The sequence below is a fragment of the Vulpes lagopus genome, chromosome 7, assembly GCF_018345385.1.
Source record: "Vulpes lagopus strain Blue_001 chromosome 7, ASM1834538v1, whole genome shotgun sequence".
Lineage (NCBI taxonomy): Eukaryota > Metazoa > Chordata > Mammalia > Carnivora > Canidae > Vulpes > Vulpes lagopus.
The window spans coordinates 14,246,028-14,262,006 of record NC_054830.1 but is presented as its reverse complement, the minus strand read 5'-3'; the positions used below and the strand labels follow the sequence as shown (position 1 = coordinate 14,262,006).

Below are 15,979 nucleotides of genomic sequence, written 5' to 3'. Positions count from 1 at the left end.
CTCAGGAGTGGAGTATCTTAGAGAGGTGGGGTCCCTCAGAAAAGTGGGGGCCACTCAGAGACATGGGGGTCCCTTGGAAAAGGGGGTCTCCCCTCAGAGAGGCAGGGGTCCCCTCAGACAAGAGGGTCTGCGCACCGGAGGCGGTCCCCTTAGAGAAGCGGAAGCCCCAGAGAAGCCCGGAGCACCGGAAGCCGGGGACCCGCCACCAGCGGCGCCGGCCCCTCACTCACCGAAGTTGCTCGGCGCCTCTGCGGGCGGCTGCTGGGCCCCGGGTGGCCTCGGTAGGTGGGGTCCGGTCCGGTCCGCTCGAGTCCCGCGGCAGTGGATCCCTCAGGTGGCGCCCGTGGCGGCAGCGGCGACAAGACGACGGACGGCCGACCGACCGACTGCGCGGGCGGCGCGGAGCGCGCTCGGGTGGCGGGGGTGCGCGTGCGCGCGCCGGGGCGCTGACCCCGGGCGGGAGGAGCTGCCGCGCCGCGCTCGGAGCCGCCGCTCGGTCTCGCCGCTCCTTCTCACACTGAAATTGCCCGCTTCGCAGCCCGGCTTCCCCGGTTGCTAGGCAGATTTCGCCTCGCACACTTCCGGGTTGAGCAGCGTCTCGTCGAGTGGCGGCGCCGCAGGCCAATGAGGTCCGGCCGAGGCTCCGGGGATCCGCGCCCCACGGAGGGCGTGGCCAGCCTTACGATGGACAGGACCCGACAGCCAACGAGAGCGTGAGCCGGCTGGCCCTCGGGATCGCGCCGGCGATCTGGGCGGGCCCGAGGAGGTGGGACGGGGTGACTGACAAGCGGTCTGCCAGTGGGAGAGTGGAGCGGATCTCAGGGCCAGTCAGAGCCCTGTGGGGGCGGGGCTTCGGCTTCGGGGCGGGAACGCCACAGGGGGCGGGGACTTGGAGACGCGTCAATTCTTGGCCAGCTCGCTCCGACCCCGGAGGGCGTTTCGGCTGGGCCGCCCGGCGGCCGACAACTGGCTGGGCAGGGGGTTCCCCGCAGTGCTCAGCAGGGGCGCCCCACCCACAATGCACCGGAGAGGGCCTGGGCAGGGCGGGCGTGGGGCGGTTACGCCGGGCGGTGGGCGGGGCCGCGTGAGGCGCGCTCCGAGGAGACTGGGCAGCCCTGGCCTCGGCCTTGTTCCCGAGGGAATTCATTACCTTCCTGCGCTCTTTGCTGACAAGAGTTGTGGGTTCGACCTCTTCTGAGAAGAATCTTGAGGATTCTCGTCCCTGGCCCCCCATTCTGAGGAGAATCTTCGGAATTCGTGTCCTAGCCCCCATTCTGAAGAGAATCCAGGAATCTTGCCCCTGGCCCCTCTTCTAGAGAATCTTGGAGGTTCCTGCTCTGCCCCTCTTCTAAGGAAAAGTTTTGGCGATTCTTGCCCTGCCTGCTTTTCCGAGAATTGCCAGGATGAGGATGATTTTGTAGATTCAAGATTCTGTTTTCTAAGAAAATTTGTAGAGGTTCGGGTCCTTGCCCCCTTTCCTAAGGAGAATTTGGGGAACTCAGGTCCCACTTTTTTTCCTGGAGATTATTTGGAGAGCATACCTTGCCTCTTTTCTGAGCACGATTAGGGGCCACTAGCCTTCTGCCACCCCTCGGCTGAAGGGTAGCGTGGGCTATGTGCCCTGGTCTTCATATCCAAAGATAACTGGGGAAATTCCTACCCTTTGTATGTCCCTCCTGGGACCAGAAGAGAAATTTGCTGCTTCAAACACCTCTTTTTTCTCCTGAGAGGAATCCCGGAAAATTGATGCTCTCCCTCTCCCCCCATCCCTTTACTGAAGAAATGTCAGGCAGTTGTGCTCCACGAACTTTTTCTTTTTTTTTTTTTTTTTTAAGATTTTATTTATTTATTCATGAGAGACACACAGAGAGAGGCAGAGACACAGGCAGAGGGAGAAGCAGGCTCCATGCAGGGAGCCCGATGTGGGACCCGATCCCGGGACTTCAGGATCATGCCCTGGGCCAAAGGCAGACGCCCAACCGCTGAGCCACCCAGGCATTCCCCCAAACTTTTTCTAACTAGTCTCTGTGTTGCAGTAATTGTTCCACTTTTCCTAGGAACTGTGACCATTTGACTCCTAGAAAATTTGGGGGAGTTAAATACTTCCTTTTTGGAAAAGCAACCCATTTAGCCCTCTTTCCTCTTTTTTTTTTTTTTTTTTTTTTTTTTTGAGAGTGTTTTTCTGTGCAGCTCTCTTCTCTCTCCCAAGGGTCAATCAAATCTGTTGCCATTCCTGACTCTGTCCTCTGTCAAGTTCTTCAGCCTCAGTTTCCCTTTTCTACAGGCTGGGGCCCTTCCAAGCAGCATTCCTGCTTCCCACCCACCCCCAGACAAAACTCATCAGTCACTCACACTTCACTGTTTGCACCTCTGCTGTAGGATGTGTACCATGGCCCACCTGGTGTCAGAGGCCTTTGTCTCTGTCTTCCCCCTTTTAATCTGAATTCCTTGTCTGATTTCCCCCTCAAAGAACCCAGCTTTGCGGAGCCTGGCTGGCTCAGTTGGTAATACATACAACTCTTGATCTCAGGGTTGTAAGCTCAAGCCCCCACATTGGGTATAGAGGTTACTTAAAAATAAAATCTTTCAAAGAACCCAGCGTTAGGGCACCTGGCTGGCTCAGTCAGAAAAGAATGTGACTCTCGATTGTGGGGGTCGTGAGTTTGAGCCCCACATTGTGTGGAGGTTACTTACTTATAAATAAATAAGAACAACAACAAAACAGCTTTGCCCTTTGTAGACAACCAAATAACCGAATCAAAGAGGTGAAGAAAGCTACAATGAGAAAGACCCACAACACTGTGACGATTCAATATGGCAAACTTTTATCTCTTCCACTTTGTGCACAGAAATGTGCAAGGTACTGAGATACCTGAATTATAGGAGGGAGCTTGTGAGCCAAGATGAACACAATAAAGGGAAACAGGCCTGTCAGGCAAGGCAGAATGGTATACTAAAGAGATACCAAGAAGATGTTGTAGGAATGTGATTAAATGAGATAATGATGTGAAACTGTTTTGTAAATCGTGAAGCAGTAGTGGAAGGGATTATTGTTATTGTTACAAGCGGGCTAACATTCCTAGAAGAAAAGTAAAGGATAAATTCTGAGAGTCCCAGGAATGGGAGGTTGGCAGGCAGCCCTGTGGGGCCTGATTCCCTAACTGAGCTCAGCAGGGATCCAAGTGGCAAGGTGGATGGAGTCCTTGGCTAGGGAAGGAAGCCACTGGAAACATGAAGACAGCGTGTTCCCAGAGTCCCTTGTTTGCACCTCTTTTGTAACACTTACCACATTCTGCAAGTGTCTGAGGCAGTCTGGGTGGACAATAAACACTCAGAATTTGGTGGCTAGCAGAGCTGTAGTTGAATTCCCAGGAGCTAGGCCAGTTGCTTTCCTCAGCCTATCAGAAATGAGAACACCAGTCTCTAAAGGTTGCACCGATGAGTGTAAGCTCAAAGTGCCTTGTACCCTGTATGGAGCACAGTAGGATTCAGGAGCTTTTCCTTTCATTACAGTCACTAAGCAGGATGCTTTCTGAGAGTAGGACTCCAGTCTTATTCGTTTAAGTAATCCCTCAGTGCTTTTATAATGACTGAATTGAACTGGGATCAAAGAGCAGCTCATTGTCCAACACTTCATTTTATACATGAGAAATGGAGAGGCATAGAGGACAACTGTGACTTGTTCACATCCCACTGCTACTCTATGCCTGGATCCTAAACTTGCATTGTCTTAATCTCACTTTGGGCCAATGTGCAGGAAAGGGGAGAAGAGGGACCTATCCCCCTGAGTCCTTATGCCATGTCGAGACATGTTAAGAACTAGAAACTTCCTGAGCTTCATCTCTCCTTTAGACAAGCCGTGGGAAAGTTCTGGATACAGGTCTGTTGGAATCCCCTAACTCCTAGAGCAAAGGGCAAGTGGGGGACCGTAACCGGAGTCAAGGCCACTGAAATTCACTTTGTCAAAGAGAGATTGCAAATGAAGTGAAATTATTTCAGGGCTATCTTGTGTAATTTCTAGACTGATCCCTAGAAATGTCAAGACCTATAATTATGTTTCACCTTTTTATTTTAAGAATGTACAGAATTTCTTTATTCTCTGGAAAAAGGCATTGCCTAGAGGCAGAGATATTGGATTAAGGGATGTCTGTGAAGTCTGGAATCCTAAACATAAACAAGAGCCCCACTTGGCTGGGAAATTGTATCCTGGAAGAGTCTAAGGCAAAGGGGCATTCATCAGAGGGAGTGAAATGCCCCACCAAATTGGATGACATGAGCACAGCTTCTGACATAAAAAATGAAAAGGGCATGTGACCCATACCAAGGATGGCTTTCCTTTCCACAGTGGTAGTAGTGATTGCATCTCTCTACATCAAGGCGTGTCCCTTCCTGGGTCTGGGAAATCATGTGGGCAAACTGGCTAAGTGACATTCACATCCAAATAGGGAAATGGGAACTGAGCCAGGTGACTGCACAGGCAGCAAGGAAGGCAAGGCCTCAGTGGTAGTTAGAAAAATGAGGGCCTGGTGGGTGCCAGACTACAGACCCCCTACTGGTGTTAGGGTCTTGGACAAGGAAGAGTGTCGCTAACAATGAAGAATGATAGCTGGTTAATACCAGTGGGAAGGGTACTAAGCACAAAAGTTAAAGTTCTCCAGTGTCAGTTGGCAGTTCAGGTGACCAGAGCAAAGTGTCCTTCCATCATTGCCTCCTAAGATTGTTGGACTGCAAAATTCATTTGGGATTGCCAAGCACTTTGAAGCTCGAATACGTGAATTGCTAATCTGCTAAAACTTGCATCCTTTAGGAAGGCCATTGGAATTGGCCCTGGGTCTCCCAGGGAAAGGATGGTAAAACGTCAGTGACTGTTTTCAAAGAGAAATAGACACTACCAAATCAAGGGTTTGACCTAAGTCATCCTCCTGCTCCTACCTGTCTCTACCTCTGTGTGTGTGTGTGTGTGTGTGTGTGTCTCATGAATAAATAATTTTTTAAAAAGTTTTATTCATGAGAGACACAGAGAGAAGCTTAGGCAGAGGGAGAAGAAGGCTTCCTGTGGAGAGCCTGATGCGGGACTTGATCTCAGGACCCTGAGATCACTACCTGAGTGGAAGGCAGATGCTCAACCACGGAGCAACCCAGGTGCCTCCCTACTTTTTTTTTTTAAGATTTTATTTATTTATTCATGGGAGACACAGAGAGAGAGAGAGAGGCAGAGACACAGGCAGAGGGAGAAGCAGGCTCCATGCAGGGAGCCTGATGTGGGACTCAATCCAGGGTCTCCAGGATCACACCCTGGGCCAAAGGCAGACGCTCAACCACTGAGCCACCCAGGCATCCCTCACTCATCAAACTTAGTTGCTCAATATTATGATTCGTCCCCTTGATTTTCTTTCTGTTCGTTTGATTTCCGTTGCTACCACCCATTACCCAAATGCTCTTAATGACTCTCTGGTAATCCATTACACAAAAACTGTTAGACTGATTTCTCTTAAATCAAGAACCATGTCACACCCCTACTCAAAAAAACTTCAATTTTTAAGAAGGCTGTCTTGTATTGCTTTTGTAATCAAGAAAAAAAAAAAATTTTAAGCCCACCATCACCAAAGGTTGAATCTTGGCTTGGCATTCAAAGTCATCTCTTTGGCCTTCCCTTCACTCCAGTTTCTTCCTGGAGTGTGTCATTCAGGAATGATGCCTTACAATAGTACCCCCTTACCTGAAGTTTCGCTTTCCCTGTTTCAGTTTGTCCCAAGGACAAATGCTGGTCTGGATGCAGATGATCCTCCTTCTGAAGCATTGTCAGAAGGTGAGTGGTAGCTCAGTGCTATGTCACAATGCCTACATCATTCACCTCACTTCATCTCATCATGTATGAATTTTATCATCTCACATCATCACAAGAAGGATAAGTACAGGGATCCCTGGGTGGCCGCAGCAGTTTGGCGCCTGCCTTTGGCCCGGGGCGTGATCCTGGAGACCCGGGATCGAGTCCCACATCAGGCTCCCGGTGCATGGAGCCTGCTTCTTCCTCCGCCTGTGTCTCTGCCTCTCTCTCTCTCTCTGTGACTATCATAAATAAATTTAAAAAAAAATTAAAAAAAAGAAGGATAAGTACAATACAATATTTTGAGAGAATGTGAAAGAGACACCAAACACACTTAACTTTTATTATATTACATTGTTATAATTATTCTACTTTGTTATCAGTCATTGTGCCTTTCTATGCCTAATTTATAAATCAAACTTTATCATAGATATGTATGTACATGAAAAAAATCATAATATTTACAGAGTTCAGTACTATCCATGATTTCAGGCATCCACTGGGTGTCTTGGAATGTATCCCCAATGGGGATATGTTGATCAGGGTAAAAAGGCCCTCTCTGGATTCCATGGGACTTCAGAATGCCTCAAGATATCAATAGGCATTCTGTGATTAGTTTCTCTGTTTCAAAATTATTTTTTCAATTAGAAGATTTTGCTAAACCTTTCCTATTTATAATTGATGTTGTCATGGTGTATTGCAAACTTCCTTGACAAAGTGAGCTTTTTTTTTTTTTTTTTTTTTTTTTTAAGATTTTACTTATTTATTCATGAGAGACACAGAGAAAGAGAGAGGCAGGCTCCATGCAGGGAGCCCGATGTGGGACTTGATCCCGGGACTCCAGGATCACGCCCTGGGCCAAAGGCAGATGCTCAACCTCTGAGCCACCCAGGGATCCCCTGTTTTCTTTTATTCTAAGAACACCCATTAACCTCCTGGTGAACTCACAGTCAGGGGAACATGGTTCATGATTTCAGAAGGGCTGGTTCCACATGCTGCCCTTGGCTAAGCCAGCTTCTGCCACCCCTTATTGCATCCCCCTCTCTTAGTAATTTATGGTGTTACAGGATAGTGCACCATTTTGGAGGAGATACAATTGAGGCTCAGGGATTTTGATTTGACCAGGGGCACAAATAAATAAAACCAGAACCTCAGTCTGAATTCCAATCCTGAAATCTTAGCTGCTGCCCACATTCTCCCCAAAGTCCTCCCAGCTACTTCAAATTAGACCTGAGCATGGTCACAGGTCTTTGGGCTGCAGCACAGAAAGGCAGGAAGGTGCAAAGAGGGGGTCCCTGCGTGGCTCAGCGGTTTAGTGCCTGCCTTCGGCCCGGGGTGTGATCCTGGAGTCCCGGGATTGAGTCCCGGGATTGAGTCCCACATCGGGCTCCCTGCATGGAGCCTGCTTCTCCCTCTGCCTGTGTCTCTGCCTCTCTCTGTGTGTCTCTCATGAATAAGGAGAAGCAGGCTCCACACAGGGAACCCGATGTGGGACTCGATCCTGGGACCCCAGGATTACACCCTAAGCCACCCAGGCGTCCCCTCATCCCTTGTTTTTTTTGTGTGTGTGCATTTTGTATTAATTCATCACACAAAGTGGGTAAGATGGCTCTCCTTCCTTCCTTCTCTCCCTTTCCCTACCCCCCAATTCCTTTTTTCTTTCTTTCTTTCTTTCTTTCTTTCTTTCTTTCTTTCTTTCTTTCTTTCTTTTCTTTCTTTCTTTTTCTTTTTCTTTTTCTTTTTCCTTCTTTCCTTCCTTCCTTTCATCCTTCTTTCCTTCCTTATCTTCATTAGATAATACGTTCCCAGAGGATAGCACCATAATCCTCAATATACACATTATAAGTACACATATACCTTTAATATTCTCATGGCCAATTACCTATCAAAAATAACTGCCTGGGTCACCCATGTTCTCCTCATGCCTCCCCTCCTTGTCCCCTTTTCGTGTAGATAATCCCATGTTGGGGACTATTGGAGCAGAGAAGAAGTTAAGAAATCAGCCAGTCCACCTTCTACATTTCCCAAGGGAGGAGTGCCCAGAGAGGGTGTGACTTAGTTCGGTAGCAAGACAGGGGTCGAGCTGATCTCTGGGCTGAGCCTGACTGAGTCTCAAAGGCCATAGATTCACTGTACTTTCATGGTTATTTGAATTCCAGTGGGGAGAACAGGCAGCTTGGGGATCCAGGGTTTGTGCTCCTGTCTTGGGTGGAATTCAGCAGTCCCCAAGGAGCTCTGAGCACTCAGGGACCGTGCGCCTGAGGGTCACACATGTGTCTTAGTGAAGAAAGTTTCTTTGTCATTGCCACTTCCGTCCTCCATGTTAAGGCCATTGGGCCAGTCTGCGGGGAAGCAGCCACCAGGGCTCCCTGCCTTTGGCTTCCACCCAAACTGGGCCAGGCTTGTCCTTCCTGTTGCTCAGCCTCTGACATATCTGATCGCCAAGGCTCTAGTCTTTATGGGAATTTTCTCCTGGATTGTTGCTGAAGCATAGACAAGAAAGCTGGGAGAAAGAGATTTTTCCCCGGACATATAAAAAAATATAGAAAAAAAATAGAAATAGACCTGATCAGCAGGGATCCTCCTCTTTCTCCTGTGCAGATAGGCACAGGGCTGGCAGTGGATGGATGGCAAAATGAGCACTGAGAGTGTGGCCTGGAATAAAAAAGGACACCTAGTGCCTCCATCTCATTTTGTTCTTTTGGTTCTAATCTTTTCAAAAGCTCACAAATTTGTTCATATGTTAATTTATGCTGCAAATGTTTAATGAGCTCCTAATAAGGGCCAGACATCCTGAGGCAGAGCTGTGGGCATAGACACTAGGGAGAAGGCATCTCTCCCTCCCTCTGAACTTCGGGCCTCTTGTCTCCTGGCCCACAGGCTGTGACATTAGGCTCTTGCACATCCTCCAAAGTGGTTCTATTCTACATACAGAAGTATGGGGCCCACATTGATTTTGTGCACATACAGAGATACACTCAGCCTGTAGGTTATAATTTCTTAAATTGAAAGCAAGTGGTCTGGTGTGTGATGCTTCTCACCACAGATTCAAGTCAGCAGCCTCAGTGATTCAGGACTATCCTGTGGGGTTTGGTTCCAGCCTCTAGAATGTTCCTGAGAACCAAGCACCTTGCTGTCCACCGTAGAAAGTCCTAGAAGCTCCTGCACTGAGGAAATTGCTAGGATCCTTGGAGCAGGCGTATTTATTTCTACATGTCCTGGGTTGGGAAATGCTAAATCACAACTTTTGCTTAGATTTAGAGACTAACTTACCTTCCTTCTTAGTAGTATAGGAGTCCCTAGAACTGCTTGGTCTTAGAAACCTTCATGCCTGCTCCAGGTGATGCTGAGATCCAAGAGCTTGCAATACAGGGGGAGATGGCCCTCTGGCAGGAGTTTCAGTGCAAGGCTTAGGTTCCTTTATTTTTTATTTATTTTTTATTTTTTTATATATATATTTTAAAGATTTTATTTATTTATTCATAGAGCTGCAGAGAGAGAGAGAGAGAGAGAGAGAGAGAGAGAGAGAGGCAGAGACACAGGCAGAGGGAGAAGCAGGCTCCATGCAGAGAGCCTGACGTGGAACTCTATCCAGGGTCTCCAGATCACGCCCTGGGCTGTAGGCGGCGCTAAACCGCTGCGCCACTGGGGCTGCCCAAGGCTTAGGTTCCTGATTGGGGTTGTCACCCATGGATATTCAGAGGCCTGTGATCAAGTGTCTGGATGCTGTGGTGAGTAGTAAGGTGAGTGGTAAAAGACAGACCAACATGAAATGAAGAAGATAATTTCAACTACTGATGATGAAGATGAAGAAAAGTAATCAAGGGTGTGACACAGTGACTGGGGAGGCCTCTGGCCAGGGCAGGAGTCATGGGCTTGCAAGCAGGTGGGTTTGAGCAAAGACCTGAATCTTACTAAACTGGAAACAAACATTCTGGGCAGAGGGGAATAGTGAGTGCCACAGTCCTGAGATGGCAACAAGTATGGGACAGAGCGGCTGGCAAGCTGGTGGGCAGGGATGACGTAGGAGAGGCTGTCTGATATTTTGGGCTTGGGAGGAGGTGGGGTTTTATTCTAATGGGAAGAAGGAAGCGTACTGCAAAACCCTATGAGTTCTGTTTCCCCACCAGTAAAATTCCTTACTTGGACTCAGTAATCTTCCAGCTCTCTGATTGCAGGCTTACGTTCCCTTATTCAAGGATATTATTGAGGCTCCAGGGTGGCCAGACCTAGCAAATGAAAACATATGACACCCAGTCAAATTTGTTTGTTTGTTTGTTTAATAAGATTTTATTTATTTATTCATGAGAGAGAGAGAGAGGCAGAGACACAGGCAGAGGGAGAAGCAGGCTCCACGCAGGGGGCCCGACATGGGACTCAATCCCGGGACTCCAGGATCATACCTGGGCCAAAGGTGGCGCTAAACCGCTGAGCCACCCCAGCTGCCCCACCCAGTCAGATTTGAATTTCAGATGAATCAACAATGGATAGTCCTTTAGTATAAATCTACCCGAAGATGTCAGAGTTATCTCCCTTGTGCCAGGCCACAGCTAGGAGTCAGTCTGGGTTTGAGTAATCCATTTCACATGATCTCCATAGTTTGGTGCTTTTGGAGGAACTGGTCAAATGTGAAGGTTAGAATATGGTGTGGCTTGAGAGAGAGATAAACCAGCTTGAAAAATCCACTTTGGCCCCAAATTATGACCTTGAACCGGTGATTTTTTTTTAAATTTATTTATTCATGAGACACACATACACACACACACAGAGACAGAGGGAGAAGCAGGCTCCATGCAGGAATCCTGAAATGGGACTCGATCCCACGACCCCCGGATCATGCCCTGAGCCAAAGGCAGGCCGTCAACCACTGAGCCACCCAGGTGTCCCTGAACCGGTGATTATTTTGGGTGTCTCAACTCTTATTAAATGCTCACATAGCATTGATTGAAATGCCTCTGGCATTCCCTGTGCCAGAAACATGTATCACGTTGTATCATGTTTCTCAGATGGATCTAGGTTCTGACTTTCTTTTTTAATATTTTTTATGAGAGAGAGAGAGAGAGAGAGAGAGAGAGGCAGAGACACAGGCAGAGGGAGAAGCAGGCTCCATGCAGGGAGCCTGACTTGGGACTCGATCCCCGGTCTCCAGGATCATACCCCGGGCCGAAGGTGGCACCAAACCGCTGGGCCATCGGGGCTGCCCTAGGTTCTGACTTTTTTCATGGATGTTGAGAGAAGGCAGGGGAACATGTGAATCCAGATGTGGCAACAGGCTGCTCTTCCCATCACAGGGACTGAATTGACACTGCTGTGGGGTCTCTGTGTTCAAAGCCCACCTGGCCCTGCATTCTGAAGTCAAGGCATGTGAGTGTCCCATAGCCAGGCCAACCACAAGTGTGGCCTGTGTCCATTTCAGGACACAGTCAGGGAGGGGTAAATAATCCCTGAAAAATAATCTCCTTAAGGTTTTGGGTCTGAGGAGAACTAGATGCCGAGAGAGAAACAGATCCTGTGAATGAGGGATTTGGGTGTGGCCCAGCTGGGACTTCCTTCTGTTGGCACCAGAAGAAGAACGTTTTGGAGGCAGGAAGAACTTCTTTAAGAGATGAATTCCCCTTTCCTGGGAAGGGGGTGGCTCAGGAAACAGTGTGGTAGCTGCTGGGCAGGGTTTTAGGAGAAGTTGGATCAGGGACCTGGCTCTGAAGCATCTGCTCTGGTTGATTTGTGGTGATGCCAGGGGTACCCTGGCCCCTGGCCCCTGCAATTGGAGTCTGCATTATACAAGAGGGTCAATGACCCCCATCTTTGTTATTGTTACTGTCTGACCCACACCCCTGTGCGCATTTAGCCCTCACCCCCCAGTTTGTTTCTGGGATTGTTTCTCAATTCAGCCTGAGAGTGGTGGGGGAGAAGGACCTGAGGGGATCCAGGGATTTGATCCCTTTTCTGAAAATGGGTGCTCAGCCACTTTCTCCAACCATCAGTGTCCTCTTGGACATGACCCAGGCATCAGCTGTACTCAAGGTGTTTGTGGCAGCTGCTGCCTTCCAGAATGCCACAGGAGGGCTGGCAGCTCCCATGCCCACCCAGCATCCTCTTTTGAGTAGCCAGACACAAGGGCTGGCCCATCCCCTCCCCACAATCTTGGTGTCTACGTAGCAGAAGTTGAAACGTCACTAGCTCTGATTGACTGGCTGAAGGAGGTCTCCCCTCTGTCCTGTCACAGTGCCTGTCCCTGGTTTTCCATCCTACAATGTGCTGCTCTCATCTCACAGGTTGGACATGGCTCCCTCCTGCTTGAGGCTCATTGTCAGACTCCTGGTAGAATGTCTGCTCCCTGAGGGCAGGGACTTTGCCTGATATGGTTTCTACTGTGTCCCCAGCATTCAGCACCCAGTAGGTGCCAAATAAAAGAGGCAAGTAAAAGAGGGAATGGTATAGCCTAACACTTGGAGCACCCTGGGGATGAGCATTTCCGATCCCACATGATACAGAAGGGGAACTGAGAGACTCTGTGATGAAGGTTATTCCACATCCGTGCAAATGAGGACAAGGCCAGGCCACACTGGGGACTGGCAACTTCCAGCCCATCCTTCCCAGCTAGGCTCAGGACTCCCGTTTGCCCTACCTGGTGGGAACACCGCCCCGGCCGCCTCGCCCCCTGGTGGCTGAGGATGGAGCAGGCTGAGCTGCCCACAGCAACTGGTGACACATGCAGATGAAGACAGTAGGAGATACACTTCCGGTTCAAAGTGATACTTCTGAGCAGTTTGTACTTAACCCTTTAGTGGAGCATTTGTGCAGAGCTCTATACTAGCAGAATTTTCTCAGGACCACAGGCTCACTCAGGACAGAGTGTGCCTAACTGCAGATGGAGGCTGAACTCCTGTTTGCACTGAGTGTGCAGAATCCTGGTTAGAAATGAGACTTAAGGGACGCCTGGGTAGCTCAGCAGTTAAGCGTCTGCCTTTGGCTCAGGGTGTGATCCTAGAGTCCTGGGATCAAGTCCCACATCGTGCTCCCTGCATGGAGCCTGCTTCTCCTTCTGCCTGTGTCTCTGCCTCTCTCTCTCTCTCTCTGTGTGTGACTATCATAAATAAATAAAAATTTTAAAAAAATAAAAAATAAAATCTTAAAAAAAAAAGACACTTAAAACAAACACACCCTGACAAAGTGGCCTATCTCTAGAGAGCTGTGTTTCAGAGAGCTTTTCAGAATACATAGGACAAGGGTGGGGCAAATGGTGCTCATCTCTCTCCCACAAACTCCTATCTAGTGTAGGAATGTTGTGATTTTAAAAATGACACTTATTGTAGCAGCTGTAATTCATGGGGAGTATCGTATTTTTCATAAAGCACCACTGTAATAGTCCCTTTAACTATTTTTCTGGTCCTTGAAAAAAAGTACCTGAAATATCAAAGTACTAAGGAAATCAAATTAACATAGAAATGAATCTTTCCTTCCTTTTCTCAACCAATTGCATTGTAATCTTACCATGTGAGCATGACTTTGGGGTGAAACAAACTTAAATTCTTCAGCAATCCTCCTCCTCCACTTGCCTGGTTCTCTGGGGACCTGAGGGTGGGAGAGGGTGGGAGATGAGGGAGTAGAGCCCTCATGGCCCTCACAGTCCAGCTCCCTCGCCCCGGCCTTTGTCCCTTGACTTAGGTGGACACTCCACTCTCCTCTGACCCCAGTAGCACTTCAGCCTCTTGTATCCAGTTGGCAACTCTGAGCTAACTGGGGTTGCATCAGCATGGTTCAAATCAAGGAAGCCATGTCAGGTGCTAAACAGGACCACAGGGGGGCCTGACTGCCTGCCTCTCCCAGAGTAGCTTCCTTTGTGGGGAAATGTAGATCTAACATGCTCAGCTAGGCCAAAGGGGAAGCTAAGATACATTTTGATCATTTAAAAAAAATATTTTATTTGAGAGAGAGAGTGAGAAGAGCATGAACAGGGGGTGAGGGTAGAGGGAGAAGCAGACTCCCCACTGAGCAGGGAGCCTGACTTGGGGCTTGATCCCAGGACCCCGAGATCATGACCTGAGCCAAAGGGAGACACTTAACTGACTAAACCACCCAGGCGCCCCATTGTGATCATTTTTAATTCCCAGGACCCCCAGTACCCTTTGGCCTGGTGGTGTGAAGTTCACCCAGCAGGGTCCTCTTGGCATTTCTGGGGGGGACCCAGGCACAGCGACCAAGCATGCTGACACCTGCAGACAACATAGGCAGGTGTCCACATGGCGTCTGCCAGAACTGCCTGTGCTCTTCCTCTTGGGCTGTCCCACGGACCTGCCAGCATGCGCCAGGCCTGGGCTGGGACATTCCTGGCTGATGTCGAGCTGCCGAGTGGAGCAGCCACAGGGTGAGTGCCCCTGGCAGTGGGACAAGTGGGAGCAAGCACAGTCAGTGTTCCAGGACCATTCAGGGAGGAGGTTGGACAACATCCAGGTGGGAGATGTTGCTGTGATTTGGGGAGGGGCAATGAAGACAGCCAGAAATGGGTGGGTCGACAGGCAGGATTTCTGAGGGATGGAGTGCATGTGAAGGACTACTAATGACCTCCGGCCTGCTCACTCAGTGCTTGGGCTGGTTGCCCTGGCCACTCGCTGGCCTCTGTGAGGCCCACTCCTGTCCTCCTCCCTCATCCTGTGACTACTTCCTGGCTGTTTGTCATCCACTTCCCAAGTGTGTCCTGCAGACCTTGTAGAACTTCTCCATACGATGTCCATTTGTGCTGGCCAGTCCTGCTGAAAAGAATCTGCTTGGCTTTACTGAGGGGTTCCCCTGAATCTGACTCTGGCAGCCATTCTTTGTTCATCAATATCTGGCAATTTGTGTAAAATTTTCTGGGAACTGCTGATTTATTCAACCAGGGCATTGTTCTGCAGCACCCAAATGAGCCTACTTCCTGTGAAACAGTGGCCATCTCAGGACTGTCACACGTGATTCATTCCCAGCTGGTGGCCACATGCCTGCTGGTGGGGGGCTTGTCACATGGCGGAATTGTGGCTGTGCTCTGGTGGGATGGGCTCAGGATGTGATTCCTGCAGAAAAGGTGTGAAACTTGAGGTGGGAAAAACGATGTTCAAGCCTACAACAGGGCAGGCCCAACCCACCCCAAGTGATAAAGCCAGTCATGGCTGGGTATGGCTGGAGGGGTAGGCATCAACGTGGGCATGGTGGGATCGCTGTGCTGGGGGAGGGCCTTCCTGGCACGGCTACGTGGAATCACTGATAGGCCCAATGGCCAATGGTTCTGCCTCAGGACCACAGCCCAAAGGAAAGCTCAGACTGCCCCTAGGAGTGAGCAGTTGAGAGCACTTTGGTGTTACTGAGGAGCACAGGGATGAGAGCGACACAAGGGCCTTGACGTAGTGTGGGAGGCAGCCAGGCACCATCCCTGCACGTTAAAAACAAGGCACAACCCAAGAGAATCAAAAATACTTGTTTAAACAACAGGGCAGCCTCAGTCCCTTAGCGGTTTAGTGCCGCCTTCTGCCCAGGGTGTGATCCTGGAGACCCAGGATAGAGTCCCAGGTCGGGCTCCCTGCATGGAGCCTGCTTCTCCTTCTGCCTGTGTCTCTGCCTCTCTGTCTCTAATAAACAAATCTTAAAACAACAACAAAAAAATGTGTAGGGGCACATCCACAATAGCGGCACTACTTACAAAAGCCACAAGGAAGAAGCAACCGAAGTACCCATCAGTGGATGAGTGGATAAACAAACTGGTCAATTTATACAGTGGAATATTATCCAGCTTTAAGGAATGATATTCTGATTTATGCTACATCAGTGAACCTTCAAGTCATATTGAATGAAAGAAGCCAGACACAAAAGGCCACATGTATGATCCCATTTATGTGAAATGTCCAGAACAGGCAAATCCAGAGACAGAAAGCAGATTAAGGCTGCCAGGGGCTGGGGGGTTGATTGACAGTTAATGGGGATGGGTTTCCTTTTGAGGTAATGAAAATGTTCTGGAACTAGACAGGTGTTGGTTTTACCACATTGTGAATATACCCGGTGCCACTGAATTGTACATATTAAATGGTTAATTTTATGACTTTCATGTCAAAAAGAAAAAAAAACAAATCCCAAAACAACTAGGCACCTGGAGGTTAGCTGATGGGTTTTCTAAGAACACAG

General features: G+C 49.1%; 1 protein-coding gene across 4 annotated transcripts in view; it reads right to left on the bottom strand.

Moving 5' to 3' along the window:
* GATAD2A (GATA zinc finger domain containing 2A) overlaps positions 1–568 on the bottom strand; it is a 110,405-nt gene extending 109,837 nt beyond the window's left edge. For 2 of the 4 annotated variants that reach the window (XM_041761800.1, XM_041761802.1), the window contains exon 1: positions 231–568. The gene's annotated coding sequence lies outside the window, so the exon portion shown is untranslated. The remainder of the gene's footprint in view (positions 1–230) is intronic. The other 2 variants (XM_041761795.1, XM_041761801.1) reach the window with 1 other exon arrangement.
* Positions 569–15,979: the final 15,411 nt, after the last annotated feature.